Source organism: Triturus cristatus, chromosome 7 (genome assembly GCF_964204655.1).
Source record: "Triturus cristatus chromosome 7, aTriCri1.1, whole genome shotgun sequence".
In the NCBI taxonomy this organism is placed as follows: Eukaryota; Metazoa; Chordata; class Amphibia; order Caudata; family Salamandridae; genus Triturus; species Triturus cristatus.
The window spans coordinates 1,605,546,995-1,605,574,619 of NC_140590.1; the positions used below are offsets into that span (position 1 = coordinate 1,605,546,995).

The 27,625-nt window shown below is 44.6% G+C and overlaps 1 protein-coding gene across 1 annotated transcript in view; it reads left to right on the forward strand.

Annotated features, from left to right (window-relative positions):
* The first annotated feature begins 2,777 nt into the window (after positions 1 to 2,777).
* Positions 2,778 to 27,625, forward strand: part of FAM217B (family with sequence similarity 217 member B) — a 249,242-nt gene continuing 224,394 nt past the window's right edge. Inside the window, exon 1 of the mRNA XM_085619473.1 lies at positions 2,778 to 2,906. The gene's annotated coding sequence lies outside the window, so the exon portion shown is untranslated. The remainder of the gene's footprint in view (positions 2,907 to 27,625) is intronic.

A 27,625-nucleotide genomic window follows, 5' to 3' on the forward strand; every position in this document is an offset into this window, starting at 1 on the left:
AGGTATCTGCAAATAAAAAGAAGTATTATAAGAAAGTGTTTGCAATTTTGCTTGCATTTATAAAGTTTTATTATATCACACCGCAAGCTATTTTTTAACTGCTTGCATCAAGTGCCCTCCAGTGGGAACTGTGGCTTTCCTGTTTCTCTCTTCCTGCGGGTCAGAATCTGATAATTATAACAGAAGTCTCGGCTACGAAATATGAGACGTTGCCCACTTGTGTAGGCACACTACTATGGGTCTGTAAACAAATATGATACCTGGAATTGCATTTATATAGTGCTTACTACCCCTGACGTGACGCTGAAATGCTTTTTAGCAAGCATTACACTATTCCAGAACCAAAAATGCTTAGAGATGAATCAGTATAGAAAAATATAACATTAATTTGAGGGGTGGACATACGAGGCAGTTATTCGGGTTGAAAAGGATAGCTGAGGAATAGAGGGGTGGCAATCTATATAGTGCTAGGCACCCTCGATGAGGCATCAGAAAATCTTTTTTCCAGGAGTAGCATGCTAGTCCAGAAATGAAATAAGATTAGCGGCGAAGTAGTATAGGGAAATATGGAATTAATGTTAGCGGTGGGCATTCAAGTTTGTTAGTTTGATTGGAAAGGGTAGTAGGGAGGCAGGCGAGAAGGTATTAAAAAGGCAAAGCCTTATTAAGTTCTCCACCTGTTATTTGATCATCAAGTGCCCTCCAGTGGGAGGGAACTGTGTCTTTTCTGTTTCTCTCTCCCTGCGGGTCAGAATGTCATGATTATAACAGAAGTCTCGGCTACGAAATATGAGACGTTGCCCACTACTGTCAAATGCCAGCACATATTAAGCAGTGACTGTGCAACAATGCTGCAGGATTTGGTGCCCCCTGTTTTTTTCTTGGCATCTGCTACAGTCCAACCTCAGGAGACAAACCATGCTTATCTGATTAGTAGGATCTTTATACATTTAGTCAGGGCTATAAGTCGGATGAAAAAAAGGAGGGGCATCTCTCAAAGGGGTGCGACCAACGTATTTAAGGTCGTGGCTTAATAAAACATAAACTTGAAATCTCTGCCTAGCATAGTGTGGTGCCTAATACATGTTTTGCTGTTTCTGTTATCGCATCCAGATATATGATATAAGTAATATTATACGTATAACAAGGCAGGACTATTGGCTTTGTCAATGGCTGTTAGTTGCATAAGATAAATAAGCAGCAATTATGGCTTGTTGTATTTTATAATGAAAAAGCTTTCACTTAAAGCCCCGGTGACACGACGATGATGTTGCTGCCCCTGAGTTTCAAAAAGAGAAGGGAATCTAGAGAGAAAACTGCTCTCTTTTAATGATTCCCCTTATCTTACAATGCTTGTGTGGCATGATGTCATGCCATAATTTCTTTACTAGTGAGAAGAGCAGTGTAAGCACGCGCACATCGATATGCTTGCAGTCACTACAGTCTGGGGGAAAAATGGACTGCCTGTGCCAGTGTATAAAACTGAGCTAGATAGAGACGTGTTTCAAGGTTCCCTAAAACTACCAGTGCTCCGCCCTAATGAATCACTTAAAGCTCTGCATTCAGGTATATGTTTTTAAAGCCGGTAGATTCCGCATACTATAGTTTGCTAAAGTAACAATTTTGTTGGCGAAAGATAACAAGCAATTTTGAAAGGATTGATGTTGTGGATAGAGAGATGTGCCTGCCGATGCGCGTTTGTTGCTACAAGCAGCATAATGAAAATCAGGCAGCAGAGATTGTAAGCTTTGCAAAGAAGAGTTACAAGCGGTCATGCGCTGCGTGCTACTTGTTGCCTGACAGCCGCATTGCATTTAGTGCATGTCCACTTCAGGAAAGACATTGAAATAGGAATTTTGCAGGCAAGTATACTAATGAGCAACATTATGCGCACATATTCAAAGCAGCAATTTGTACAAGTATGCTAACACAGACGCTAAGGTATGCTTATAATGGTGGCTGATTCAACGTTCGACATAAGAGCAGATGCTGGGTTCACATTGATGCTGTAATTTGCAAGTATTGTTTGAAGACATATTAATTTTTGCGTATAACATGTACAGCTTTACAATGCACTGCTGCCAAAATGCCGATAATACTGCATGGCAAAATAGTTATAGTCTATAGCTACAAGCTAATGTGCATCTTTGTGGGCAATGTAGCAACATTTTGTAAAGATATTGAAATAATTAATTTTAACGAGTATGCAAACATTTATGGTAAGTGATGGTGATAATGATGGCTGATTCGATGTTTCACATAAGAGTCGTTCCTGCGGGCATTTGGATGCTGTATATCTGCAAGTATCGATCTGGATAGATATATATTATCTTCTAATCACTATAGCTTTATAACGCACTACTGCCAAAACGCCGATTATAATGCACAACAGGTTTGTGCGTGTGTATAACTACGAGGCAATGTGCTTGTTTGTGTACAATGTATGTAAAAGACTTTAAAGTGTGTTTTTGTGACGCATGGAAGCAATAAATAGTTTCCTAAAATGACATACCCTGCATGCTTTTTTATGCTTTTGTTGTTACGTTTTTTCGCTTCTAAGCGAAGGCTTTAAACACGTTTACACGTGTTTACATTATGTCTTCAGACATGCATCTATTTAGTGTGTTGCCGAAAGAGCAACATTCTAAAAGCAAATATTTAAAACGCATCTTTATCTGTAGACTATTTTTGGTAAAACAACGAGCATTTATTTTAAAGCTGTTTGCCACCGCTGAACGTATGCTGGACAAAAAAAAAATATCACGTGATAGGACCTCGCTGGCGTGCTCGTGCACATTGCTGCTGAGAGCGTTTTGCTTTCGACGCCATACACAGTCACAATTTGAATGTTAGCCGGATGCGCACATGGAAACTCCGTAGCGATTCTTTTTTAAATGCTGCTAACGGTAAGTACCTTAATATATCATCACGTAGTTTATATTATATTGTATGTTTTAATCGCTATTGTTATGCAGTGTAATTTATAAATACGTATTGCAATAGCGTGATTAAGCTAATTTAATAGCGATGGTTAAAATAGTAACAGTAAAAACTGCAGTAGCATGGTTTCCAGGATATAAGTTCCGAGAAATAATTTTCATCTAAGCCTTAGTAAATATTAGTAGCAAAATATAAAATTCGATATAAAATATAATATGATATGTAGGCAATATTTTTCAACTTTGCATAGTATTATATGCGAAATGATTTTGGTAAATGACGCAAAGTAGATGAAGTATAAGAAGACACTCCTTAACAAATAGAGCACGCGTATATACTGATATGATTTTTAGAGATTTGTAGGAGTAGAACTCAGTAGGTAGATGTGTGATTATGTTAGAGTGATGGCGGAGGTCTAGAGGAAAGACGTGTGTTGTTAACGTGGTGAGTGGCATAATGGGAGTAGAGCAGAGAGGCGCACAGTCTTAGCGTGACGCAACAGTTGTAGCAAGGATAAAGTGAAGGAGGTTGGTGTTGTAGCAGGATGAAAGGTATGGCGGAGATAGGGCGGTGGCACTGCGGTGTTTATGTACTGCAGAGAGAGAAGGAGATAGGCCGCAGGGGGTAGGGGCCATAGTTTGATACTAGTGTTAATGGGGGAGTGCAAAGGGGCACGGATGATAACGCGATCGGAGTTGTGGCAGAAGTCATGTGAAAGTAACGGAGAATGCAGTTTAATAAAGGCGTGGTGGGCACAGTAGCAAATGAAAGCGAAAGTAGCAGTGAGATAGACAGTTGTATAGTGAGTAAAGTGGGGAATGCCGGGTAGTAGGTGTGCAGCATGTTACGAATTGCAGCATGATGCAGAATAATAGGTGTATCTGGTTTTGTGGCTATAGTGTAAAAGCAAGATGGACTGGTGAAACGAACCGTAAGTATAGGTAGTAGTAAAAGGAAGTTGTATGCGGGCACCTACATATAGTTAATCAGCGGCTACTAACAAGGCAGAGGATAGAGCGGCAGAAACATGTAGGAAAATCGAAAGGTGAAAGGAAAGCGGACAGCAAAAAAACATACAGGAAACTGGGAAAATGAAATGCATCCTGTTTATAATATTTACTGAATCTGAGGTACTCTGTTCGGAAAATGTTTTTGTACTGTAACAGTAACAGATGCTTGTTAACGGAGCATAGACTACAGCATGCGCATAATACAACAGTGGGAGGCGTAATACAAAACTACTGAGTATTCCTAAAGACACAGCATGCAGTTTTTTGGTTATGTGTATTATGCTTTGGTCCTATAACAGCATAGGCAAAACCATGTACCTACTAATTAAATGTTCTTAGTATATTTCACTATATACTAAAACGTATTGATAACAGGTGCATTATTGTCATTTTCTTATCTAAAAAGCTAATAGTGCTGCATATACATTTGCGTAAAAACAGATGCTTCTAAATATAAAAGCAATCCTATCTAACATGTATTTTAAAAAGCATTATACATTGAAACGCAATAATATGCATATTCTTAAGTAAGCTTTAGTATAGAACTGAATAAATATGTGCTTATTAACATGTTTTGCACAAGTATATAGCACGCCATCAATAAGCCAGGTAAACATATCACACGCGCAAGCTAAACCAAGTACGTCTAAACAACGTTTTTCAAACTGACAAATAATTACAAAGCAAGCGCAACAAGTAAATAACATGCTATAAATAAGCCAGTTAATCAGATTGCGCGCGCAAGGTAAACGAAGAACGTCCAAACAGCGTTTAGCAACCTGGCAAATAATCACAAAGCAACCACAACAAGTAAATAACACGCTACCAATAAATCAGCTAAAGATATCGCGTGCACAAGCTAAACAAAGCACGTGTAAACAACGTTTATCAAACTGGCAAATAAATACAGGCAAGTACATTGTGGTAAGTTGTCAAAGTAATAGAAACCAATAGGTTTTAACCCGAAAACCTTTTCTAATATGTACTTTACGTACAAGCAAACATTACCTGTGTCAGCGGCAAACACGAAGTGCAAAAATATATTTTCCTTATAAAAGCAGTTTACTAATAAAAGAAAACGCAATCGCCGAAGCGGTTTAAAGGAACCGGAAAATCGCAATTGCTGAAGCGATGTTAGTAACTGTAAAATTGGGCAATTACCGAAGTTGTTTTTACTAACAGCATAATCCCATTGCTATTGCAGTTTATAAAAATGTTATTATTTACTCACTGGTATGTTCGGCGAAGTACTATTGCCAAGGATAATTTTCAAAGCAGCTAAAAATCCGAATGACGATATGGCACAATGGGTTTTTCCCCTGCAATCAAAACAAGCATTGGCATAGCCAATAGGTCTCGCGTTTGGGACCTTGTAAGTGTTTAGCCATGCAACAGTTGTTGTTGCACCAAAGAAATTGTGCTGCATAAATAAATACTTATAAGGTCCCAAAAGCGAGACCTATTGGCTATGCCAATGCTTGTTCTTTGTAAAGAAATAGATGCTTGTTTCTATTTCTTTACTTATGCTATAATCGCGGCACCAGCGCTTTATCTTTAACATTAAAAGTAAAGTGCCGGTGCCGCGATTATACCAAAGGTAAAGAAATAGAAACAAGCATCTATTTCTTTACTTTTGCTATAATCGCGGCACCGGCGCTTTATTTTTAACATTAAAAGTAAAGCGCCGGAGCCGCGATTATACCAAAGGTAAAGAAATAGAAACAAGCATCTATTTCTTTACTTTCGCTATAATCGTGGCACAGGCGCTTTATTTTTAACACTAAAAGTAAAGCGCCGGTGCCCGATTATAGCAAAAGCGCCTTCATGAAGTACAGTACCCAGGAGACATATGGCGGCTGCGCGCGTTCACGCGCACATGCACGCAGGCTTTAGGCCAGGGGCTGCAGCACTTTGAAAATCCCCTTACAAAAATTCGAGCAACAGCGCATGCGCTGTTTTAGGCTCGACCTAAAAAGGAGATTGTGAATTTACAGGCGGGTGTAAATACATGGCAAGACTAATTACTAAGTAGCATAATATATGGTAGCTGAATAGGCAAAGCGCATAAAGCACATGCATTTGCAACAATATACGTCTAAAGCAGAAGATTATAGGTATGTTCTATATAATGTAGCGTTATTAGAAATGTATGCTAAAAAAGCATCTTAACAGAATGCTGAAAGATATACTATGCAAATAATAGGCGTTTTAAAACAGTGTGAATACTAATACAATGCTCCCTACAGCAGCCATATGTAAGTGGCGCTTGTAACAAACGCTGCGTAAGCGCAACAAATCCTGCAGCAGTTTTATGTAAGTGGGGCCTCCTAACAAAGGCCGCGTGTGCATGCCTGTTTACGTGCGAGTAGCTTTACGGTACTTTTGGCAAAGTAATATATGTGCAATAACGTAGTGTTTTACTAATGCAGCATAACATGCAAATAAATAGTATTGTAAAAGGAACGTTAACAGGAAAGTATAAGTTCCAATAGGGCACACATGTAATTAGCACAAAAAAATGCGCAATTGGCAAGCATTATAAGAATGCACAATAATGAGGAACAGTAAAATAAATACATAAAATAAAACTCCGCTAAAACTCACCACAAAAACAGCAGCAGGTAGTCGAATATATAGCTCGTACAAGGTCTACCACAGCTCCGGCGTCCTGAAGAATGTTTGATGCATCGCGTTTAAATAGACCATTGAAAGCACGATAGCCATGAGGAAGAGTCATAAAATGGGGAAAGACACAGTAAAGGAAATGCATGGCGATGGTGTGAAGATAGGCAGGTGCTACAAACAGCATGTGGGCATTGAAAATCTGGAGAACGAGTTCCTGAATACGGTGTAACATCAAAAGCACGTATTTCAGCTAAATGTTTATAGTACTAAGGAAAATATACAAGGTATGCAGGAATGGTGAAAAACATGACGACCGCGAACACTAGCTGAACTACATGTTTGTGTGCAGTACCACTAATATTGACGGACTCCTTTCAACTAAAACTTTGGTGTATTTTATAGAAAAGGCCAATACCATGTGCACAGTGTGTAAAGGCCGCCAAGTCCCAATAAGCAGCAAAGGAGTATAGTAGTGTCCCCCCTTTGGTACCACAAAGGAGCAGGCAACAATATCAGACACGGCCACGAACACCAGCCGAACTACATGTTTGTGTGCAGTACCACTAATATGGACGGACTCCTTTCAACTAAAACTTTGGTGTATTTTATAGAAAAGAACAATACCATGTGCACAGTGTGTAAAGGCCGCCAAGTCCCAATAAGCAGCAAAGGCGTATAGTAGTGTACCCCCTTTCATACCACGAAGGAGCAGGCAACAATATCAGACATTAAACAGAATACTATGGAGCATATTGTCAAGGTCTGCCGGAAAATTATCATCGCTTTATCGGCAGAAAACTGCTGCTAAAGCGGCAATAATGGCCTTGATAATATGGCGCAGAGAATCCCCATAGAAGTCCATGTTTTGGTGGGAACATGAGCTTCTAGGCCGATTCTCTACGGCAACATGACAAACAAATCTAGATGCCCAATGAATGTATATTGAAAGCAAAGTACATCGGACATTCAACGCATATCACAAAAGCAGTTCCTATAAGACTTAAAGGGGAAAAAAAGACAAATTTAGCAGTGACATAAAAACAACTAATCTGACATTTACCCCCCTTGCGCTTCCTAAGAAAAGGAACACACATGGCGCCAGTTAGACGGCTGCCAAAGATCTTGCTAGGAGTTGGAGGCACACTAATTTCTGCCCCCCAAGCTCGGTGGTTGGCCCAGAGGTTATAGTATTTGAACAGAAGGTATTGGAGGAGATCTCCAAGTTGGAACAACTAGAACAGCAAGGACGGGCCTTTAGCAATATGAGCCATGATGACTGGGAGGCGTTGAGGACTCTTCAGAATAATGCAGCAATAACCATAAAGAGTGCCGATAAGGGTGGGGCCATTGTGGTCATGAACACTTCAGATTATGACCTTGAAGTAAGGAGACTGCTAGGTGAGCGGAAGAACTACCATCCCCTCCCTAGAGATCCTACACATGAGCTACAGGATTTGATTACCAAAATGGTTGCGGAAGCAAGGAGCAGGAACTGGATAACGAGCAAAGAGGCAGAGTTCCTAGTGAACAACAAACCTAGAACACCAGCTTTCTATATACTCCCGAAAGTGCATAGAGCTCAACGGTCGCCCCCGGGACGCCTGATAGTCTTGGGTATCTCCTCTGTCCTTGAGCCACTTTCCCAATTTGCGGACTTTTTCTTACGAGAGTCAGTCCTTAGACAACAATCATATGTGCAGGACACGACAGATATTCTGAATGTCTTGAATACTTTGGAATTCGACGCTTTGCAACAGTTTTTGCTCACTATTGACATCGAGTCTTTGGACACAAATATCCCCCAGGAAGCCATGCTGGTGGCAGCAGCAAGGGCCCTGGGGGAACAGGACTGGTTCTACGACACACCCCAGACATTTGTGCTCCAATGTATTGAGCTTGCTCTCACTCGCAACTATTTTTGTTACAAGGATGAGCTGTTTTTGCAGGTGTCTGGTACATCTATGGGCGCAACTTTTGCGCCGAGTCTGGCCTGCATTTATGTAGGCCAGTTTGAGGAACATTTCTTTTACCAGTCATCCAACCCCTTCCAGAGACATATTTGCCTCTGGAAGAGGTATATTGACAATGTATTGTGCATCTGGGAGGGGAACGAGAACACCCTTTTACAATTTTTGAATTGGCTTAACAATCTTGACCCCTGTCTAAAATTCACCTGGACACTGAGCAATGATCACGCGGTATATTTAGATCTTGACATCAAGGTGCAGGGTAACAAATTGAATACGATGGTCCACCAAAAACGGTCTGATAGAAATTCATTGCTACACTATCAGTCATATCACCCTAGGGCTCTACGGGATAATTTACCGGTAGGCCAATTTTTTTAGGTACCGCCGTAATTGCCCTACCTTAGAGACTTTCTCCCAACAGGCAGAGGAGCTCTCGGGTAAATTGATTCAAAGAGCTTATCCCAAGAAGATCATTAATAGAGCATGTAAAAGGGCCCGGAATACACCACGGGAGGCACTTTTAGAAAGGAACATAAGGGATGCAGGTGATTGTCTGACTGTGGTTATGACATATGACCCCTTGGCTTCCAAGATAAGACAATTGATGAGGAAACATTGGCCACTGCTGTCCACTGCAGATTTTAAAATGCCCCAACCCAGATTTGCAGTCAAGCGTGCTACTAATTTAAAAGATAAATTGGTACATTCACGACCGCAGGTGACACAAAGGATTTCATCGGTGCCAGCCGGACACTATCCTTGTGGTAGTTGTTCGGTCTGTCACTTGACGGAGAAGACCAAGTGTGTAAGCCTAAACAACGGTAAAATTTGGTATTTGAATACATTTTCAAATTGCAACACAACAAACGTTATCTATAGACTTACATGTCAGTGTGGGTTACAGTATGTTGGTTTGACAACAAGGAAAATAAAAATTTGGATCCAAGAACATTTAAGCACTATTAAAGCTGGTAAACTTACCACGCGCCTGGTACAACACTTTTGCGAATCTAAACATGATTAACGGGCCTTAAAGTGGGTGGTCTTGGAGAAGGTAGTGGCCAGCAATGATTGTATTGAGCAAGTCCTAGCAACCAGAGAAGCTCGTTGGATTTTTTCTGAAAAAGTGGATCAAGTAGGTTTAAACGATCACATTGAGTGGAACAAAGTAAGTAGACAGTAGAACCCTTGACAGTATTGTTAAGAACCTATTGGGTTTTACTGCAGAAATGCCCAGGAGACAGGCGCGAAACTAATATGAATCCCTTCAGAATAGATGCAGTGGTGGGTGGAGTAATTAATAATATTCTCCTCCTAGGGTTTCTTGATTGAAGTGTACAGGGGGTGCACCGTGGGTAGGTGAAAAGATAGCGTGCTACCCTTTTTAAGCTTAGACCCAGCAGCACCATGCAAAATACCTAAGATGATATGAGCAGTCTGAAATCGAGATACCTCTCAATGATCACATGATGAGAATCTGGGTGAACTCATGTTTATTGGATAGACGTGGTTATAGTGCTGGGAACTATCTTCTTTCTGCACCCCTGTAGTGCTCTGAGATCCCGAATTAATAATGGCTTATATGGACTACTATACACTTTAAGATGGCCGCCGTTGGCGGGTAAGAGATCTAAGTGGTGCGAGCTCTGGCCCCATAACACGTGAGGCGGAAGCAGAGAGGTGGAGCTCAGGGAGGAGAATATCAGTAGCCGCGTTCCAACAGGAAAAGTGAAGCGGGGATGAGAGACGGCCCTTCCAGATAGCGGTTGCGGTGAGAGAATTGTATCAGTGGTTGAGTGCCCTTACAAATGCACTGTGCGATGACGGGCATTAACGTGTGCTGGGGTGGTGATCGGATGAACCGAATGATTGTAGATATAGCCGCATTGGGTGCATTATGGAAAGCAGAACGCTTCCGGCATATTTTTAAATGGATGAGTGTCAGTGTGGAATAAATAGGGGTATTCATAAAATACTATACACACTATGAAACGACGTGAGATACGAAGTCTGACTGACAAAAAGTTTTTCTTAAAAATACGCCTTCTTTCCACAGGTGAATAACGAGTTAGCAATAGTGCAGCTCTAAAAATCGGGGAAAGAGTATTCAATACAACCCCGTGTGGTATAGTGGAGGCAGGTACGAATGCCCTCGGCCTCTACATGGTAAATACCTCCATTTGAAACGAGTAATTGGTGTGTAAAATATTTGACTATGAATACATGTGGTTGGTACGTTTTAATTGATAATTGAACAGAAATTGGCTATTCTGTTTTGTTTTCTTCCCTGTTTTTAACAGCCCTTCCGCAACATAAAAGCATTTGTCCAGTGAGGTGTTTGATTGAAACCCTATGCCCTGATGAATTTGCCAGAACAAACATAAGTGGCAATGAAACATGTTGGCCTTCTTTACAAAGGTTAGCAACATCGAGTGCTTTTACTTTGAGTAGACTCACTAGTTTGAATAAAGAGGGTTACTTTAAGTGAGTTTCTAACTCAATTTTAAATATTGCTTGGGACACCTGGTTCTTCGCAATACACGGGCTTCTTTCTTTGATGGGGACAGTAACAAACTTTTCTTTCTTGATCGGTTTCCTTTCTTTTTTCACTGGACTCTAGTTTCCTGACTTTTGTGAGTGGGTAACCGATGATGATAAAACGTGGGCATACTGGCGAAAACCGGCTGGTAGCCTCCCTGGTGTTGCGTACGTGAGATGCCCTCTCACTCTCACCTTCATTTTCTTGAGGTTTCTTCACCTGTTTCTGTGGAGGAGTCAGATAGCGGAGGGTTGCTTTATTGGTTTCTTTTGAAATTCAGAGAGGGCTAGGACTACATTAATTTGGATGCAATACCAGTAGCTGAGGGGAAATAATTATTCCCATGAGCTGTGTAGTTCCTAAGTAAAAAGTGTATATCCTCTTGGTGCTAAGCCTTGTTTGGTTTAATGAGCAAAGTAGGAAGCCAATTAACGCGGCGTGGCGCCAAGAACCAGCTAAGCAGATGCTGTTGTGAGACACTGGATGCTGGCGCGTCTTTATGAGCGTTAACGGAGACTGAGCGCACCATTCCCCAGAATGTTCAACATAATAGGGAGACAATAATAAAAATGTGCGCACACAGACTGACAACAATCGTAAAAGCACGAGAGAGCGCCCCGCAATACGCAATGTCGCCTTGCTTTATAAGAAAAGGCTCTTATAACAATGTGCCTCGCTCCCACCATAAAGCATGTTAACAGCGGTATAAAATACAGCGCGATATATGTAACGCAAAAGTGCTAAAATTAAGAATGTAGATCGCAACTTTGGAAAAGCCTTCTAAATACAAATTTTCCGACGTTTATAATATGACGTAGAGAATCCCCATACAAGCCCATGTTTTGGTGTGAACATGAGCTTCTATGGTGATTCTCTACGGCATATTATCAAGGCTTTCCTGCCGATAAAGTGAACATAATTGTAAATGCAGACGTTTATAATATGCCCCTATGTATATTAATATGTAAACGCAATCCCTTTGCAGGTCTTTTTACTTGTGCACGCTGTTGCTAAGTAGCTCTATCAGTAATAGCTTTAGCGAATTTACACAGGAGGGTACATTTCAAGGGAAGGCACATGCAAAACGTTGTTTGCAGGAGCTTATTTTAAAAGCAAGGTACTTTAACACGTAACAGCACAAAAACAGGGAGGCCGCTTGCAGTACTGACCTTTATTACTTTATAATAGAAGCCTAGTACCCAGCAGATACTGTGCCAAGGCCGCAAACTAAACACGGCAGGTTTCTGCAACGCTACACAGCCCTGTTATACTGCAATAGTGGTAAACCACAAATCCGAACATGACGAACAAAACTAGATGCCCACTAAATTCATATTCAAAAAGCAGACTATAACATAGCCTTAACACATATTACAAAAGCAGTTTCCAAAAGTGAGGAAAAAAATATAGAAGACACATGAGCCCAACTAAACACTGGCGAGATTCATTCCCACTGCACTTCTTAAGTAAAGAAACACACACGGCGCCAGTGAGACGTCTGCCAAAGACCTTGCTATAGAATTGTAGGTACATTAATTGTTAAGCAAAGCAGGAAGCCAATTAACGCGGCGTGATGCCAAGCGCCAGCTAAACACATGCTATTGTCAAACACTGGATGCTGGAGCTTCTTTATGAGCGCATCCACCAGTTAACAACTCCGTGAGACATCGCAAAGGCAACAGCCTTAACGGAGACTGAGCGCAGCATCCCCCAGAATGTGTATGCTGGCAGCAACATAATAGAGAGGCAATAATAAAAATGTGCGCACACAGACTGACAACAATCGTAAAAGCACGAGAGAGTGTGAGACACCGCAAAGGCAACAGCCTTAACGGAGACTGAGCACAGCATCCCCCAGAATGTGTATGCTGGCAGCAACATAATAGAGAGGCAATAATAAAAATGTGCGCACACAGACTGACAACAATCGTAAAAGCACGAGAGAACGCCCCGCAATAGGCAATGTCGCCTTGCCTTATAAGAAAAGGCTCTTATAACAATGTGCCTCGCTCCCACCATAAAGCATGTTACTAATGTAAGAGCGGTATAAAATACAGCCCGATATATGTAACGCAAAAGTGCTAAAATTAAGAATGTAGATCGCAACTTTGCAAAAGCCTTCTAAATACAAATTTTCCGATGTTTATAATATGACGTAGAGAATCCCCATACAAGCCCATGTTTGGTGTGAACATGAGCTTCTATGGTGATTCTCTACGGCATATTATCAAGGTTTTCTGTCAGGCTCCAAGCTTCTTGTAGCTCCTTTCCCGTGGTTTCTAACGCTCACAGGACTACCTCTCCCATCATGCATTGTGATGGATATCACCCTGTATGCTTTCCTCTACTTCGCTAAAATGTTGGTCAGCTGATTCTTGGGTATTTAAACAAAGAACACCCGTTATCCAGTGCTTGGCTTCCTTCTCAATTAGAACCACGCCCCCTTGCCTTTGAGACCTGCCCGATTCCGGAGAAACGTAACGCCATCAGGAGAAACCACAGAGGAGTCTTCGCATTAGCGTTTCAGCCAGTTGGTGAATTCCTGCCTCAGTCTCGCTGCAGCGCGAGGTCGCGCTGTCTTTTGCCCTGCCTACATGGACATATTGCCGAAAGTCAGCCATTCCCGCAAGGACGCTTTGCAGGTTACCTCCTCTTCCAACTCCCCACCCCGCATCCAGTCCTACAAGCTGTTAACAAGCCTACCTGCATTCTGATCTCCCTCTCCCGGTTTCGCGAGTGCACGTTACCGTTAAATTCACAGCAGCTTGTCGGAGGTTGTTGTGATTCCATAAAGAAGCGCGTAGGAGCGCTGAAGATTGAACTTTATTGTTTCTTTGGCAATGAACACAACGCCCGGATTTGGGATAACACTGTGATTTTTTTAGACGTGCAGAAACTTGGCATTCCACAGATCGTTTCGTCGTGGGACATCAGTCTTGGACACTATAGAGTGGGACACGCAGAATCCGGTCCGCTTTTTGGATTTAGCCTTAGCACTTGGACCAACACACCCCTGAGTAGGAAATTCGGCTGAGACAATGGACCCTTTTTTGTGAGGAGTATTACTGTTTTCAAGAAATACTTAAAGCCCACTATAGTAAGGAAAGACCACCTTACTAGGAGAGACATTTAATTTTCATTTTGTTACGAACTTCTGCGCACTGCCAAGAGTACGACACAAGGAGAACTGCTGGCTATCTTCTTGCCTGTCGAAGAGTTTAGAGTACCCCAGAATCTCTTTGGATACTGCTTTCCTGAATTTCAGTCTTGTGAGTGATTTACATTTTCTGCCTTATTGGTGAGTTGGGGAAAGCATACTTCATGACGCCTAAGCCTTTAATTTATTGTTATATGCAATTCTTGATATTTATAAGGCCTTTCTTTCTGTTCTAGTTCACACAGCTTCTCCATCATTTGTCCTGACTGCTACAGCATCCCTGGTGGTTCTTTTTGGTCTCTCCCCTCCCTCTGGATATCTATCCACTTGATGTTGTTTGATTACCATAGGTGGATATATCCTATAAGGAGGGGATTGACATTCTCTTCGCTTCTGTGGATACTAGTCTGACTGACCTGGATCATCGAATCCCGACAGAAAGCCAAGCCCACGATTAATTTTATCCCCCGAGTGAAGATGAACAAAGGGGCCTCACTCGATGCCCCTATGTCTGAATCTCCAACCTTTGATAATCCTGCTATCACTATGAATGAATTAGCCGCTAGAGTGGTTAATTTACAAGCAGAACTCAAAATAGTGCGGGGGGAGAATCACCGTCTGGTCACAGAGTTAGAGGTGTTAAAAACACAAAAACAATTAGAGGCGTCAGTAACTGAAACTCCTTCTAGCTTCAAACGCAGCTACATACAACCAGGTCATTTCCAACTCCCTAGTACATCTGCAATTACGCCCCCGTCTTCTACTCCTGCTCCTGTAAATGTCACCGTAGTCACTCCCCCAAATACACCCTTAGCCATGCCAGAAAGATTCAATGGAGATTGCAACAAGTACGGGGTGTTTATGAATCAATGCCATCTCCAGTTTCTTTGTAGAGCCGCCTCGATTCCGGACGACGCTGCTAAAATAGCCTTTATTATCTCCTATTTGAGTGGAAATGCAGCCCTTTGGGCGGTTCCCTTGGTGGAGAATGACGATCCTATTTCGTACGATCTTACGCAATTCAAAGATAGGATGAAAAGTCTCTTTGCTCGTCACTCCTATATGCAAGCCAGTGACAATGAGTTACTCAATCTCAGACAAGGAACTAAAGATTTGCTAACCTACATCACTACTTTTAATAGATTAGTGACAGAGACACAATGGCCCGAAGAGAAAAGAACATCTCTATTCTACAGGGGACTAAGGTGTTAAATGGTAGCGGACACATCAGATCAGACAGCAAGGTATCGTCACGAGGTGCTCTAACCGCATCTCTGAGACCTGGTCTCTTATACACCGGTTTATTGCTTTATTACACATAGTACATTCTTGAGATTCCCTTGAAGTATGGGGGGATATCCCCTGAAGCCCTGGTTCAGATCCGATCCCACACATAGATACAGTAGAAGTTCCCACCCTACCCGCAGTGGGAGATGGCTATCGCGCAGCAGGGAATTCCGCTAATTCCCGGGGGTGTGTGCAACCGGCCGGGTCTCAGGGGGTAGGGGCTTTGATCTACTGTAATCCCTTTGATGCGGGGTGTTTCCCTTACAGTAGGGGCAATAAACTGCATCCGCAGGGCTAGGTGATGGCCTGGGACCAGTTCGGACAATGGGGCGCAGAGGAAGGAGGTTATCAAAGGAGAGGCATGACCATGTATGGGATGTCGGTCGGATGTGGTTCCGTAGCAGGGTCGCGCAGAAGGAGAGGGTTTATGGCCTGTATGAGAGAGCGGGGGTGGCCGGCGCGCGGGGGGATGCTCGCAGCGCTAGGGGAAAGCGCTGGTGATCGAAAATGAGCGGGGAGAGAGTGGGGTGCCTAAAAATGGCGGCCGTGCATTCGCGGTGCGTGGTTCTGGGGAGAGGCAAGATGGCGCAGATAATGTTCAGTTTGCACGCTAAATTTCCACAGTCCTCCCTTTTAACATGTCTCGCCAGCTTGCCTGGCCGTCATTTATTCTTCGTTAACCTTCAGCTATAATATCGTTAATGTCTTTCGTACATTCCTTAAAGATACAGAGTTTTTAGGGCATGCAGGAGTAATCTGACATATTTGCTTATAGTTATTTACAGGTGATAAAGTAGGCGGGGAGGTAATACATACAGAGTTACAGTGTAGTCGTGTACATGGCTGGTGTTGTATGGATGTTACTATACAAAGTTACATTTCCTTAACTTCTCAGTGTACAGTCGGAAGTGATTGATGCAACACCATAAAAACTTGATAAGAAGATAGTTAGTATAAAAAGGTGGTTGGGAGAGGATTTTCGACTTTGACATGGGTTCTTCTTTCCAGTGTCCTTTTTATGAAGAGCTATCACTGGTAAGCTCTCATTGTTGTTCTTCTTTCGTTGGCACTGTTGAGCACCGGCGGTGGAGCTAAGGTCCAGCTCAAATCCAATTTCTCACGTTGCAGGGTGTGATCATTCATTGTTCTCCGATCACAGCCCTGTTCATTAACACAGTTCACCATAGGTACTTTGAGACAGGGTACCTGCCTTTTGTTCTTCTGTGGGTAGGTCAGATTCATAATCCATATAAAAGATGGTGAGAGAGAGAAGGGTGTGACGTGCTTCGGGACGCCGAGGGAAGAGGGGGTGGAGTGGGATCAGATCAAAAATGTGGACCAAGGGGAGCAGAATCTTCCAGCACTGGGCCCACCAATCGGGCCCGACGGGTTGAGACTTCAGGCACGCTGGTCGGTGAACAGGGGGTCTCGATGTAGCCCCTCGCGCTTATCATCCTGAAAATGGTGTCTCGTCCCACGCCCTTTTTGCTTCGTAGCCTCCCCCTTGGTCGATGTCATAGATGTTCCAAGGTCTGCAGCCAGGCTGTGCGTCACGTCCGACCCCTCCCTTCCGATGGCAGCACGTTATCTTTAAATGGGTACAAGAAACAAAAGTCTTAGAGAGTTGGCAGGGAAGACATTTACATACTTCATCCTCTCTCCCAACCACCGAGTAGTTGCGGACATGTTTTTATCGGTTGCTGCATGATTGGTGTCTTTTAACTCTGATGTTAGTGTGTGCGTTACTAATCTATTAATCATTGCTGTGGTGCAAGTTTCTGTGGGTGTCTCTGTCCATCGTCTGGCCCCTTAGGTGCCGATTCCTGCGCCCGATACTGGTTGCAGGAAGCCTGACATCTGTCAACCTTCTAGTCTATTAAAAATTCGAACCGGCTTCTCCGGCAGAGGCTTGTTCGTCTCAACACAAGTTTTGTTAATATATATATCCTTCCGAGGACTGCTAAGTTTATGAAAAGAAAGTGCGAGGTGCTACTGTCACGGGTTCACGAGTATCCATTTCGGGGAGGGACATAGGCTAAGCATTATTTTTGCTGGCGACAATAGGTAACCCTTTAACAGTTTAGGCGATGTATTATTAGTGAGGCGGCTAATATAGGGCTGGGGTTATCTTGGGAGGGTGGGGTGCTTTAGACGTTCTATTTCGGGGTAATTGGGCGGGGGTAATTCTGGGCGGTGGAGATGGTGTCCCTTTAAAAAAAAAAAAAAAACACTGACATATAGTCCCCGTGTTGAGGGTCAGATTGGGGGACATCAGTCGTCTTACCTGTCCTTTCTTTCTCAGCCGATTAGGCTCAACATTTGCAAAAAGGAGAGGTAGTAACGTGGTAAAGTATGGTCGTTTTGTTTCTGTCAATTTGTTCGAACACCACCGTGTTCAGGCCAATTATACACTTACCGAAAAGGTATGTGTCGTTAATTTATTCAAACAGAAAAGAGGGTAAGAAGGCTTTTTAGTGAGTGAGTGAGTGAGTGAGTGAGGTGCATCAAGTAGGCTATTTGGCATACATACGACACAAAACGAGAGAGACATGGGTAAGAAAATAGGCCACTTGGTGCACACACAACATGGAGTAGCATGGGTCTGTTCCATGTAAGAAAACACAAGCGGGGAAAAGACATAAGTTCGGTGATCACGTACACACAAATGCCGGATAGGGTGTGACAGTACATGCATCAAGTGCAGAAACTTAAGATGGAGACTCAGGGCTACGTTGAGCATCGGGACCTCTCCTTTCCTGTCCTCTTTTTCTATGCTGCGTACTTTCAGTATTTTGTAGTTTATCCTAGGGGGTGTCGGACCCTTTATTCTCCTCCCTTTGATCGGTGGACGAGTGCTTCAATCATACAGTGACGCTCTCTTCAAGTGACCCAAATATAAAACGCATACACATTCATGCCGTATAATCGTAGAACACACGCACAATCATATCATACACTTTTTCATGTTCCTAATGGTGGTCTGTAATTTTACGCACTATCTCACAACGTTTGTCTATGTTTTTCCCTGATATTGAACTCTGTGCGGTCCATGTCCATTCCACTCTTCAGTCGGAACTTTGTCGTGACCTATAGAGGGGAAAAAAGAGGGGAGGGGATGTGCAGTATTCAAAGTACCCCAGCGCGCGCAGACACGAAAAAGTTCTACTTACCACGTACCAGGCTAGTCGCAGGAATGGGTGATACCACAGACCTATTATTCTCTTTGTCCGAGACAAAGATGCTCTAATTTATTTCATTTCCTAAATTCGGGTTCCCTTGTCATATATGCATTTCTCAATCGGTCGTGTATTAGGATGCAAGATACCATACCTTGCGTTCGGCATATACCCTGAGCTATGGTTGACCATGGTTTAACAACTCGTGGAAAAGATAGGTGTGATGGGTACAAATTCCGTTAATCAAAAAGATTCAGGCAAATGGGGACTGCATTACCTGTTTTCTATTGCTTGGGGGTAACAATCATTTATTCAAATGAAGAGATCTCTATCAACCTATGTGATTAGTCATGGTACTGATTCCGTAATTCTTTCAAGAGACCCTTTATTTAAAACAATGTCAGCATACAAGATACGGGCCTACAACCGTTCAGGCCGGCCACGTGGTGGGGAGGCGTCGAGTGTCATGAGCAACGCTACTACGGCATAAAATCGGTTCCCTTGCCGCCCCTCCCCGACCATCATGTGTGGAAGCATCGCATATATATATATATATATATATATATATATATCTGTTTAACACAAATGTCACGTGACTGGGACGCCACAAGGGTGTGTAGGCCTCTCCTACATCGGCGCCATCTTGGGGCGAAGTCGGGCCAGAGTACAGTCTAAGTCTTTCCATGAATTTGCTGTTGGACCAGAATCCCTTTCAGTAGTTCGAGAACTTTCGTTAGCGTCAATTTTGCGTCAGCATGGCGTCACTGCGACCCTGTAGAAATGCCATGGTTCGTTCTTGGGGCGGGGCAGGAGGCGGGTTCTTCCGCCAACGCTTCGAACCAGTCTTTCTCACTGCACTAAGCGGAGGCAAGGTGGCTGCCGTCCGGGGCAAAGAGCAATGGCGGCGGTTTGTCCTTACCGGAAGTCCGCGGGAGTCGAGTGTCAAATGACTCCAGCCGATTCTGCAAGGCTGAGGGGAGCATCTTGTCAAGGGTGGGGCCCATGCCCAAGCAGACAAGCTTTCGAGTCCAGAATTGTCTCATGGTGGGCTTTAGGCCTGGATCCGGAGGAGTCGACCGCCGGAGTTCAAGGGCAGCAGTAGCAGCAGCTCTTCGGTACAGTCACCGGAGAGGAGCCAGCAGCAGTAACAGCGGCAGTTCGGATGGTACTGCTACCGGGGTGATTCCAGTAGCAGCGACGACAGCAGTTTGGATGGTATCACCACCGGGGTGGGTCCCCGATTACCTTGCTGCGGGGGCCCACTCCTCACGTCGGGTGCTAGCGGCAGTCCTGGTGAACCCGGTGGTTGCCTGGCGGCCGCGTGCAGGGGCGCCGGCTCAGCCGAACGGCGAATGAAGTGGCAGGGCGCAACTCAGCTGGCTGACGTGTGAAAGATGCGGTTGGGGTGCCCTCGTCTGCTGGCGAGCCTCCACCTGGGGAGGCGGGGGAAGCCCGTCCGCGTCGCTTCCCCCGGCCAGGGCACCCCTCCGTTATTGAAGGAAGAAGAAAAGAATGGGAGGATCCACTCGACGTGGCAGGGTGCTATCCAGCAGACCGATGAAAAAGATGGTTGGGTGCAGCTTAGCTGGCCGGTGAGTCAAAGACGGTTGGGGTGCCCTCATCTGCTGGCGAGCCTCCACCTGGGGAGGTGGGGGAGGTCCGTCCGCGTCGCTTCCCCCCGCCAGGGCACCCCTCCGTTATTGGAGGAAGAAGACAATGGGAAGATCCGCACAGCGTGCCAGGGTGAAATTCAGCAGGCCGATGAAAAAGATGGTTGGGGTGCCTGGCGAGCCTCCACCTGGGGAGGTGGGGGAGGCCCGTCTGCGTCGCCTCCCCCCGCCAGGGCATCAGCCCTCATTAAAGAAAGAAGAAGAGAAAGCGGAAAGGCCCGCACAGCGTGGCGGGCTCCGCCTTGGGGTTGCCAGAACTTCGGCGCTTCGTATAGCCTCCGGCCTATTCGCACAGTCGTCCGCCACTGAGGTCAATGGATTTTTGCATGGCTTTTATAGCCCAAAGCCGACTAAAAGAACCGCCCAAAACAGGCCAATGTTGCAATTTCGAGGAAGGAGAGGCGAGGACGGTGTCACGTGGACGTTAAGGCTTTGGGATGGAGGTTGCAGCAGACTGTCATGTAAATTGTTGTTTTAAAACGTGTTTTAACCGGTTTACCCTGTTGGTGTGTTTGTTATATCCTATAAGTTATTAAAATGTTATAACTATACTACTTCGTTGGAGTGTTTGTACATATTTGCAATCTGATGACGAGCACAAGGAGGTTACTGTGCAATCGGAAAAATAACATAGCCCAATTGTGCGCGATCTAGCCCTAGTTTGGTGACGTCGATGGTGGGTGTCAGCAGGCTTCCGTTTGTGCGGGATTTTGTCATGCTTATTGGGCGGGGTGGGCAGTAGGGCAGACATGTTTAGGTAGCGAGAGTAATGGAGTCGGGCTACCTCGTGGTCGTCTCGACCGTGAGCTTGACTCCTTCCCTTGGTTTCAGATGTCCCACAAAGGGCTAACTCCTAGCGTTATTTTAGTTTTTGTAAGGTCAAAAAGGATCCTACCAGTGCCTTTACTATCTTGTCGATTCCTGTTCGTTCATCCTTCGCTAGCCGATTCATTCTGGTGGACTCTTTCTTTCTCATCTCTGGGTCGTCTAACGTTATAGCCGACGTTTTGTCCAGCACAGGAGGCTCGGCCGGCGCGGAGGCCGTGAGGACCGAGGCCTCTGTACTGCTTTCGCTCGTGTTCGGGGGTTGTAGATGTTGCGCTACTGACTGGGAGGGTGCATATGGAGGGGGCATGTAAATGATCGGGGGACCTAACAGTAATTCATCATTCGTTCGCTGCTTGGAGGACAACTCAGGGTAGAGCAAAGAAGGGGTCCTAACAGCATACTGGCCTGAGGTTTCGGGCTCCTGTCTTAGTTTAGTTTCCCTTCTCTCCTTTATGTCTTCTTCTAACCTTCTAGCGGCAAGGTGAGCTGCCTTTCGTAATTCCTTTTCTGCTTTTACTTCTTCCCTCTTTTTCCGTTGCGTTGCTTCTTTGCGCCACATGCCGATACTGTCAAGCATAGTAGGCGTCGTCTTATTGCTACGCAGAGCTATTTCTAGCGTTTCTATCTTATGGTCGTCGAAGGATCCCATCAGTGGCCACTGACTTTCGGGGTCCTTCTTGGTATATTTATGCCACAGCTTGCTATAAGCTACGGCGACTAGTCCATATTTAGTGAACATGTCCTTATTAGGGGTGCCTTCCAGTGGAGCCGGGTGGTTCACCTCTAATAAGCGGTCCGGGCAGAACCAACTACCAATCAGTGGGGAGAAGATAGGCATGACGTGTTTCAACGGGGACAAAAGTCAGCACTACCTATCTTTTCACTGCTTGCAAAGACTAGACAGAATATCTCTATTCTTCGTTATTTGCAAGCAGAGAATACCTCCAAAGAACCAATATCGAACAACTAGTGTTCGGACAATCAATCAATCAATCAATGGGGAGATAAAGATAGGCACGACGGGTTTCAACGGGGACAAAAGTCTGCGTTACCTACCCTTCACTATTTGCAAAGACTAGACAGAATATTCCTATTCTACGTTATTTGCAAACAGAGAATATCTCAAAAAGCACTATTCTTCAAAACAATCAATGTTCTGACAATCAATCAATGGGGAGATAAAGATAGGCACGACGGGTTTCAACGGGGACAAAAGTCTGCGTTACCTACCCTTCACTATCTGCAAAGGGAGAGAGAGAGAGTATTTCTACTCCTCCCCGTTTGTAGACAGCGAATATCTCAAAAAGAACAATCAATGAGCAATACTAGTATTTCCAAAGCTTCAAACAATCAATCAATTATTTCTCAATTTGTCGTGTATCACGACCTTACCCGGACCGCGTGGACAGTTTCTCGTCTTCCGCCTCCAGCGCCCGATCGTCCTCTACTCTCCGTATTTGCCGCGGCACTCCTGATGGTTCCCAGTCAGGACCGTAGATCACTCGAGAGAGGTCTGCTCGGAACCAGTGAAGTTCGGATGATCGGCTGCCAGACGAGGGTCTATTGGGCAGGAGCTCTCCCGATCGTTGCAGTCGTTCACTCTGTCGTCGGGACCTCTCCCACTGGATCCACGTGTCGCTGATGGGCCCCACGTTTGGGACGCCAATTGTTAAATGGTAGCGGCAGTTTCAGTCGATAACCTTTCAAGTATTTGCCCGGCGGTAATCGCCTCTTATACCACTCGATAATTTACCAATGAAAGAGGCAGGCGCCGGAGACTGGAAGGCAGGAAACAAAGTTTTATTCCGTCGGAGCAGAACACATCAGATCAGACAGCAAGGTATCGTCACGAGGTGCTCTAACCGCATCTCTGAGACCTGGTCTCTTATACACCGGTTTATTGCTTTATTACACATAGTACATTCTTGAGATTCCCTTGAAGTATGGGGGGGATATCCCCTGAAGCCCTGGTTCAGATCCGATCCCACACATAGATACAGTAGAAGTTCCCACCCTACCCGCAGTGGGAGATGGCTATCGCGCAGCAGGGAATTCCGCTAATTCCCGGGGGTGTGTGCAACCGGCCGGGTCTCAGGGGGTAGGGGCTTTGATCTACTGTAATCCCTTTGATGCGGGGTGTTTCCCTTACAGTAGGGGCAATAAACTGCATCCGCAGGGCTAGGTGATGGCCTGGGACCAGTTCGGACAATGGGGCGCAGAGGAAGGGGGTTATCAAAGGAGAGGCATGACCATGTATGGGATGTCGGTCGGATGTGGTTCCGTAGCAGGGTCGCGCAGAAGGAGAGGGTTTATGGCCTGTATGAGAGAGCGGGGGTGGCCGGCGCGCGGGGGGATGCTCGCAGCGCTAGGGGAAAGCGCTGGTGATCGAAAATGAGCGGGGAGAGAGTGGGGTGCCTAAAAATGGCGGCCGTGCATTCGTGGTGCGTGGTGCTGGGGAGAGGCAAGATGGCGCAGATAATGTTCAGTTTGCACGCTAAATTTCCACAAAGGGACGAGTTGAAAGACATTCTGTCTCAAATAGTGGATCCCCCTGAGGATTGTGGTTTATTTATAGATTTAGTGGTCAAATTAGACCATCGATTAATGGAAAGGAAAGGAGAAAAAACCAAGGGAGAATACTCTCGTCTTTTCTTTTCACGTAGTGAAAAGAAAGAAGCCAAAGATCCTCCTGAACCGATGTAAATCGGAGGGATAAGAGGTCCTTTGTCTACAGAAGAAAGAGACAAGAGAAGAAGGTTGAATTTATGCTTATACTGTGGAAAAGGAGGACACTTTGCGAAGGAGTGTTCTGTTAAACCCAAGAGTATCTTTAGGCCTTCTGTTAACAGAGCAAGTGTGCCCTTGGTGAAGGAAAACTAACAGACTTGGGGAGTTTGGAGATCGCTCCTCCAAGTCCTAATGTAGTACAGATCTCGCAGGTGGTAACACCAGTGCCTAAACACTTTGTCATCACTGTGGTCTTGGTTTTGCCCTCCCAATACAGAAGATCAATGGCTATCTTATTAGATTCAGGGGCGACCGGAAATTTCTTGGATAGAACTATAGCTAAGGCACTAGGATTGGAATTCATCCCTAAAAAACAACCCGAGAGAGTCAGAGCGGTAGATGGGACTGAGTTGTCCTCTGGTCTCATAAACTATCACACTCCGGAGATGATCATGATTTGCGACAATGGTCATTCTGAGATAATCACGTTCGACCTCATTGACACCCCTACTTTTGGAGCTATTCTGGGTGTACCCTGGCTTCAAGTACACAATCCAAACATAGATTGGGTTTCTAGAAAGGTAACATTAAGATCACCTTATTGTTTGGTACATTGTTACCAGGAAACTGCCTTGTGGCAATCCCCTTTGTGTTGTGCCCTCTCTACCTCAGGTTCCCTAAGGGTACCTCCTGAATATGCGGAGTACGCTGGTGTCTTCGATGAGGTAAAGGCCATAGCTCTACCACCCCACAGGGCCCACGACTGCAGAATCTATTTAATACCGGGGGCCGATCTGCCGGTCAGTAGAATATACGCCCTGACTGAACCAGAGACTAAGTATCTCCACGAATATCTACAGGATATGTTAAAAAAGGGATTTATCAGACATTCCACCTCGCCTGTCTCGTCTCCTCTTTTTTTCATTCCCAAGAGAGAGGGAGGCTTAAGAGCCTGCTTGGACTATCGAACCCTAAACAAAGTGACTGTTAAGAATAAATACCCTCTTCCACTCATCTCCACCCTCTTGGATCAGGTCCGAAAAGCTAAGGTCTTTACGAAATTGGATTTTCGAGGGGCATATCATTTAATTCGTGTCCGGGAGGGAGATGAGTGGAAGACGGCATTCTACACCAAGTTCGGGTTATAGGAATATTGTGTAATGCCTTTTGGCTTATGCAATGCCCCTGCGGCTTTTCAGTTTTTCGTCAATGAGATACTCCGGGAATACCTTGACATCTTTGTCATCGTCTATATAGACAATATCCTTATCTATTCTCAAACAGAACAGGAACATGTGCATCACGTGAAACTAATTTTGCAGAAACTACAAGACAACCACTTATTTGCTAAATTGGATAAGTGTTCTTTTCACGTACAGAAAGTTGATTTCCTAGGATTTGTGATCTCCTCTGAGGGAATTCATATGGACCCAGCCAAGGTCTCAGCTATAACTAAATGGGAAACGCCCAGAACCGTGAAAGAGATACAATCCTTTCTGGGCTTTGCCAATTTTTATCGGCGTTTTATCAAGCATTTCTCAGACCTAATCGCTCCCATTACCAGACTGCTAAAAAAGGGGGTAGCGTTTGTATGGGATTCAGCTGCAGAAAACGCCTTTCGGGACCTAAAAAACAGATTCACCACTGCGCCCATCATAAAACACGCAGATGAGACTCAACCATATTATGTAGAGGCAGATGCCTCGCAATATGCAGTGGGAGGGGTTTTATCTCAAAGAGACGCTATATCTGGAACCCTTCATCCAGTAGCCTATTTTTCAAAAACGTTATCACAAGCCGAACAGAACTATACCATCGGTGAGAGAGAATTGCTAGCCATAAAAATGGTGTTTCAGGAATGGCGCCATTATCTGTTGGGGTCTCCACATACCATCACTATTTTCTCTGATCATCGGAATCTGCAATTTTTTAGATCTGCCAGAGCCCATACCCCGAGACAGATGAGATGGGAGTCCTTTTTTAGCGAATATGACTTTGTGATAAATTTTCGTCCAGGGGCTAGACAAGGAAAAGCAGACGCCCTATCACGATTAGGGAAAGACTATAGGAACCACACAGAGAAACCTATACCCATCATCCCTGAACACAAAATCATAGCACTGGGGGAACAAATTGATATAGATTCAGAGTCCTTTTTGACAGTACTAGAACGTGAGTTTCAGAAACTAGACCACGAGAAGTGGTTGACAGACCCGTTGAACTCTATCGAGAATGGGTTGTTTTATCATGAGAAACGTTTGTTTCTGCCCTCAGACCAAACCAGATACACAATCATGAACTGGTGTCACACTTTACCCATGACTGCTCATTCTGGGGGGGAAAAGACACTTCGAACAGTACAGAGATGGTTTTGGTGGAAGGGTATGAATCAGGACGTCACTAATTTTGTCCAGGCTTGTTCCACGTGTGCGCGTCAAAAATCATTGCATTGCGCACCAGCTGGCCTCTTACAACCTTTACCGATTCCAAAGTGTCCTTGGTCCTCAATCAGTATGGACTTTATCTCAGACCTACCGGTCAGTAAAGGATTTACCACCATTTTTGTGGTAGTGGATATGTTATCCAAAATGGCCCATTTTGTTCTGCTTAAAAAACTCCCTGAGGCCAAGGAGCTCACAGAGGTTACCATTGAACAGGTAGTTAGATTGCATGGATTGCCCTCTATAATTATTTCTGATAGAGGGCCCCAATTTGTCTCTAAGTTCTGGCAAGGTCTATGCAACAGCCTTCACATAGGTCATCGGCTCTCTTCAGCTTACCATCCACAAACTGATGGTCAAACTGAGAGGACCAACCAGACCTTGGAGCAATTTTTAAGGTGTTTGATCAGTACCACTACCTCTGAATGGGTTCAAACCCTCCCGTTGGCAGAGTTTGCGTACAACAATTCCACGCACTCTGGATCCAAGATTTCTCCTTCTTATTTTCTTACTGGCCATCATCCTAAGTTTCTTCCCCTTCATCTTCCACCCTCATTGATAAATGTCCCCGCTGCTAAGGAGCACCATAAGCTACTCTTATCAATATGGGATCAAGCCAAACATGAGTTGTCAGAGGCTCAGCAGTACATGAAAACATACGCTGACAGACAGACACCAGGCGCCTTTGTATAAAACAGGGGATCAAGTATGGGTGTCCACCAAAAACATGAAACTACCGGGACCCCGAAAGTTGCAACCTCGATATGTGGGACCCTACCCCATATTACGAGTGATTAACCCCTTAGCCATGAAGCTTGCCTTACCCACAGACATGCAAATACATCCTGTCTTTCACACGTCTCTACTTAAACCTTTTGTGGCTCCTTCTTGTACAGAACCTCCCCCTCCCCCTGTCACCATAAAAGGGGAATTAGAGTATGAGGTAAGGCACATAATCGATTCTCGCAGACACAAGGGGAAATTGCAACACTTAGTAGATTGGGTGGGATATGCACCTGAAGACAGGACGTGGGAACCAGCAGAGAACGTTCATGCCCCAGTTCTAGTGAGAAGATTCCACGCATTACATCCCACTAAACCTAGACCACTAAATAGACCGATAGGAGGGAGAACTGTCAGGCTCCAAGCTTCTTGTAGCTCCTTTCCCGTGGTTTCTAACGCTAACAGGACTACCTCTCCCATCATGCATTGTGATGGATATCACCCTGTATGCTTTCCTCTACTTCGCTAAAAT